Source organism: Aythya ferina, assembly GCF_964211825.1.
Source record: "Aythya ferina genome assembly, chromosome: 3".
Classification (NCBI taxonomy): domain Eukaryota; kingdom Metazoa; phylum Chordata; class Aves; order Anseriformes; family Anatidae; genus Aythya; species Aythya ferina.
Genome location: NC_140298.1, coordinates 46,654,857 through 46,661,024, shown reverse-complemented (window position 1 = coordinate 46,661,024; position 6,168 = coordinate 46,654,857). Strand labels below are relative to the sequence as shown.

The window sequence follows — 6,168 nt, the reverse complement described above, 5'->3', positions numbered from 1 at the left end:
AATGAACAAACATTTATTGTGTATTACAATCCCTCCTTTTTCTTTTAGTTACTCATTTTGTTCATTGAAGCTCTGCAATGCCTGGCTATTAAGAACTAATGTTTCCTTGATTCCTTCGTTGGTACTTATTGGCTCGTATTTGGCATGTATGAGCATTAGATGTGCCGCTTCTAAACATCCCTTTACAATCGCAATCAATTTATTAAAAATACATGGTCCAAAAGTTAGTGCTATTATTAATAACAACAAAGGTCCTGCTATTGTTGATAATAAAGTAGTAAGCCAAGGTGAATAATTAAACCAAGATTCGTACCAGCTCTGTTGGGCTTCATTCTCCTGTTTCCTTTTTTCCAACCCTTCCCTGGGTCTTGCCATTGTATCTCTTACCACTCCAGTGTGATCAGCATACACAGCATTCCTCTTTCAGGGCTGCAAACAGCCCATCCTGTTGAAAAATACCAAATCTAATCCCCTACGATTTTGTAACACTACCTCTGAAGTGACCTGATAGATTTTCCAGGGCCGAGATGGATTGTTCAGTTTGGGTCAGGTCCTCGTCCACAGCAACGCGTAAGGAAGTAAATTCTTGATTTTGTTTAACCAATGAGGCTACCCTGGTCCCCACTCTAGCTCCTCCCAGGATTATTAGGGTGGCCAAAGTTAGAGCCGTGAATGGTTCCCGTCTTTCCAGATGATAACTTGCCACTGTGTGCTGGGTATACATACAATCCTCAGGGTGGTATAGAATCCTTGGTATAATTATCACCTGTATACAAAAATCACGAGACGCATTAAAGAGTTTTAGTGATAGACAAAGAGTTACGCCCACTCATGAACAAACCCACCTAGCGTTGTTGGCTGGGATTAGCCACTCGGTTGATTGTTTTCCATTCTCCATGGTATTACATAGATGACACTTCCCACTAGGAACCGTGCCCACACACCTACCACCTCCAGTGACTTGTGTTAGTGTTACCCTTATGTCTTTTCCCCAACTGCAATGTAGAGGGCTGTTCTTGTTTGTGCGGGTGGGCTCCCCAGGATCCCCAATAGCATCATAATATGAAGGCCTTATACTAAAGCATAATCAACAGTGTTTTGTTACATTTGGGCTTGTTTTGTTTAATAATTGGTAGCTGGCATTCATGACCCCCCCCCATATGTTATTCTCAACTATGTTATCATTCTCAGCTTTACCTGAGCTTGTAGGGCTGCCGAGGGTTGGCACTGTAGTATTTTCCACAGGCTGGATTCCCTGGACATTTTCTGACAATACCTCATTTGTTCCTACTGCCTGGGGCCTATCAGCATCCTCCTTTTTATTAGTATGAGTCCTCCCCTATCTGTTCTGTGTTCGTAAAATCTGACATTTTCCTAGTACCCAGCTAGTATCGTCAAGTTTGTTATATTTATATATAGAACCTTGCAAATTTCTTTATTTCCGTGGAAGGTTCCTGTATACCCTATACCATGCCCTTGCCACCTGTAACGGGGATCCACTTGTCAGTTACAACCTTGCGGCCCATATCCCACTTGTAAGAATTTATTCCGACCAGCCCCGAGTGTCCAGTCCGTAGCAATGGTTTCACACCCCCAGTATGCACAATAATATGCGTTTGGATAATTACAGTACCCCTTTCCTGGGTTAGAACTTGGGCAGAAATAAAATCCTGATAGGTTAAAGCATGGCTGCACTGACGCCAAGTCACATAATGTGATGCGGAAACTGGGAGCACCCGCTGTCGTTGTTTGCTGGATGATGAATTGATCCTCCCATCTGATTAAGCTCCATTTAAAAGGCTGGTGGGGATGCGCAGACCCATAGCTGACCAAAACGATGATACTGACTCCCATGTATCGTAGGAGGTGGTCGGGGCCCATCTAAATTGTCGGCCCCTCAGTCCCCCACCGTTTTCACTTCTCTGCCTCACTTGTCAGTTCGGTTGCAGCGAACTACAAGGTATCGGTTCTTCTTGGCAGCAGCAGTGTTCTTCAGGGGAACCTACTAGGGAGCCTTCGAAACAGGGCCTCCTCCCCTTCCCACGATACACAGATAATACACAATACTTATCGAGTCCGTCTTAGCGTCAGCTTCAAGTCGTCAGGGCCTGGAGCTGCCTCCCATTTACCTTCCCGGACTGGTCCTTTCACTCGGCCGGCATGCGTCCATCCTTTCTGCGCAGTTCGAATAGCCGTTTCTGTGGTAAGCAAAACAACATAGGGGCCTTCCCCATCGTGGTGTTAAAGAAGTCTCTTTCCAAGTCTTAATTAGAATTGAGGGTGATCAAGTGGCAATTCCGAGTCATAGGGCATACCATATAGCATTTCAAAAGGAGAAATTCCTATATCAGTTCTGGGCTGTGTCCATATGTTTAACAGTGCAAGAGGTAAGCATTTTAACCAAGAAGCCTTAGTTTCCAGCACAAGTTTTGTTAGTTGTTTCTTAATTTCACCATTCATTCGCTCTACCTTTCCAGAAGAGGAGGGGTGCCAGGGGCTGTGAAAATCCCACTCAATCTCTAAGGCCTGCTTTAATCCTTGCAGTAAAGCTTTACACCCATTCAGTCACGTGGTCGATTAGGACAAACAAGTAACTCAGTAAAATCTACCTGTATACTTTGGAAAGGTCAAAGCCCTGGCTCCCGTCCCCCTCTAGATAGGTTACAGAAGACCTTTTTATTTACCCTTTGACATATAGTACATCCTCTGCATGTGTGCTTCCCTAAAGTATATATTCCTACACAGACATGCTTTCTTAGAACAACATCACACATTGCTTGCACCTCCCAATGATTCTTCTGATGTAAAACAGTTATTTGCCTCATTATCACTTTATTCAGCATTTCTCTCCCATCAGGGAGTATCGATTTTCCTTAAAATGATCCACATATTTATAACATTAATACCTCCTTGGGAGGTTGTAATTGCTCCAAAATCTTGTTTAGAATTTACCCAAATAGATAGGTGGCCCTGTAAACCCCTGAGGTAGAATTGTCCACCTATATTGTTGCTTCCGCCCCCATTTCAGGGGCTTTCCAGTCAGAGGTGAATATACATGTACGTTTGCTCTCAGGGCCAGAGAGCACTCCATTAATAACACTGTTATTCCAGTCTAACAATTTACTATTTGAATGCCCAATTTAATCATCAAATCCCTTCCCAACAAGTTAGTCTCCGCCTTGGATACATACAATAATTGCCCAGTGATCATTTTATTCCCTGGTCTCAGCTTGGTATCCCCCAAAAGTGGCACTGTTATCCCAGCCCCTTCTACCCCCATCACATTTAGGGTTTCATTAGTTAATTTAATCCCTGATACTTTACAAGTCAGTAATGACTTAGCTGCTCCAGTGTATTGGGTTTGATGGCAAGGTTTGAGGGTGTGTGAGGGGTGTGGGGGTGGGAAACTGCAGTGGCAGCCCCCGTGAAAAACAAAACAAAACAAAAACAGAAACCTCCCCGTGGTAGATAAGGGACAATTTCATCTGGCCCTAAAGGGGCCCACTGCTGCCCAGAGCCAAGCCATAGCAACATAGTCCGTGCCTCTGTGAGAGCACATCCACGAAAACAAACAAACAAACAAACAAACAAAAACCTGCTGCTCAACAGCAGCTGGGAGAGCGAGAAACCCCCCGGCAGACACCAAAGTCAGTGCAGAAGGAGGGGGAGGAGGCGCTCCAGGCGCTGGAGCCGAAGCCCCCCTGCGACCGCTGGAGAGGCCCCTGGTGGAGCAGGCTGTTCCCCCCTCCCCGATGCTTGGGAAACTGAACAAACACCACAGCAAATATGCAAATATACCATAACTTCTAGACTGTTACTTAGATAATACCTACATCACCTTTCCCTGCTCATTCAACTTCGAATACCTTTAACACTTTCCACAAACCTTTTAACACTTCCTTTATCTTTCTCTAGCCTTTACTTTTCTAATGCCGACATCAAAGGCTCAGTCAGGGGCCAACTTAATTCCGTACCTTTTCCCTCCAAGATGCTGAAACAACATCAATATACAACATTTCATCCTGTTTTCCTTCTTTCCACAAAAACAACATTGACTGTAATATGGTGTTATAATTAGTAGTTCCATTTAGGGGCCACTCCGCTCCATCCTCTAGTTTATAAAGTGGCCACCACTGATTACAATATTTGATAAGGGCTCTTTTACTCTCTGTACCCTCTCAGCCCACTATATCCCTCCAATGTGTTAGTATACATCCTAGGAGGCTTTTCCTCGGGATTTCTTTGCTTTGAACTTTTCCTATTGTAATCTACAGTGGTTAATATTCCACCGTTTTCCTAGAACCTCTTTACTAGTCAATCCCAATCCCTCCAAAATCCACAATATACAGATACACAAGTAAAATCAAACCACTGTAAATTAACTGCCTGTAGACAATTACACTGGGGACATTTAAACCTGATGAGCCGATAATATGCCTGGGCAAATTTTGTTCCCTTAGACATACACCTCAATGGTAGTTCTTATATTTACATATTAACATATTAACATATGTATAAAAGAACACTTTAACAAAAATGCCCGGGCTTTTATATATACAATATACAATGTGCAGTTATTATTCCAGTTAGAATTATTCCTCAGCAGCTGCAAACATTATGCCAGTTGCCATTAAAGCTCGCTTACCCTCCTCCTGTCTCTTTCTTAAAATCTCAGACGTCCCCGGAGTTAATGGGGACTGCCACATATTCCTAGTCACTGGTCCCTGAGCGCTAGAGTCAGAGTTGTTATTGGCATCTCCCTGGGGTTGCAGATAAAGAAGCCCGGGAGTCAGAGGGGCTGCAGGTGGGCGTGGTGGAATATAGGGAGGCAGTGGGGCTGGGATCTCTAATTCTCGGTTTTTCTTGTGCCTCCCATCCCCTCCTTTTTCTTTTAGAGGATATAAATTGGCTCGAGTTTCCGAGCTGATCCACAAATGTGCATATTCACTTTCTTCCAAACTAAAAGGTTCTTTTGAGTTTACATAAATATTTAGGGCCTGGCAAACCCAATCTTCAAAGGACCCAAATACGGGCCAGTAAAGGTGGTCTCCTCGAATCTGTTTACCACCCCAAACTTCAACACAATAATGTATCATTTTTACTTTATTCCTTCCCCGCCTAAAAGGGGAATCCTGCCAATTTTTAATCATTAATCCTGGGGTAACCTAACATCAGACGTTACCCCGCCCATGGGACCAGAAGGCTTACTCTTCTTCTGTCCCATCTTCTGGAGCGCCTTCACACACACACACACTAATCGCTTCCCCCTTTTCATGGCCCAGTCCCTCGCGGGATGTGGGAACCGCACTACCGAGGGGTCCGCACTCGTTTCGTCCGCAATTGGACGTCTCACAACGACACGCTCCAGGATACCCAACCCCAACCGAACGGATCACCGGCCTATACTTACTCACTCCTGAGTCTTCGTTCGGTCTTCGTGCACAAAGATTACTAGGGGTTGCCGGCTTTATTTGCTTGCTGCCGAATTTAGGGTTCGTCGGTGAAGGATTTGAATGAAAGTAATCCTAGCGAAGGCCGCTGAAATCAGCGGGGCGCCCCCTCCGAAGGTCTTTCAATCAGATTGCCTTCATCCGAGTCACGGCACCAAATTTGTTATAAGTTGCCCCCTTAATTAATTTTCAGAGAGCATTGCATTAATAATAGAAAGGAATTTATTGAGTAAGCAACAGCAAGCAAAACAGCGCTGGGCGGCCGGGGAGTCTCGGCTCCACCAACGGCGCGCACCTCACCCCCGCCAGGGTCCCTTTTTATATCTTGGTAATTCTGGGATTACGTAGCACATCCTGGTATATTCTGCGACTGCGCGCACTGTTGCTAGGGGGTCGTCTCTGTCCCTCTGGTGGTCGTGAAGATGAAGGCCGTAGTCTTCCTCCACGTTGTGGTTCAACTTCTTTTTTTTTATTTGGTCATGTTGGCCCAGCGTGAGACAGGAATGCAGGATGTTGATACACTAGTTTAGCAACTTATCAGGAGATGGTTACATGAACTTTGCAGCAGTGTCTTTGAACAAAAGAGGCAACTGAGATGCAGAAGGAGAGAAGGGGAGGGGGTTCTCTTTTTTGTTACATTAAGCAAAAGAATTTTCATAGTGTCTAGCCAAGTATTATACATCTTACGGAACTCCTTGTTTTATAATACAAAAGACAA

The 6,168-nt window shown here is 44.6% G+C and overlaps 1 long non-coding RNA gene across 1 annotated transcript; it reads right to left on the bottom strand.

Moving 5' to 3' along the window:
• Positions 1-368: 368 nt before the first annotated feature.
• On the bottom strand, positions 369-5,788 carry LOC311433772. Its single transcript, XR_014690948.1, has 2 exons — positions 5,411-5,788; positions 369-766 (listed from the first exon to the last, which is right to left on the bottom strand). It is a non-coding gene; the product is annotated as an uncharacterized lncRNA (long non-coding RNA).
• Positions 5,789-6,168: the final 380 nt, after the last annotated feature.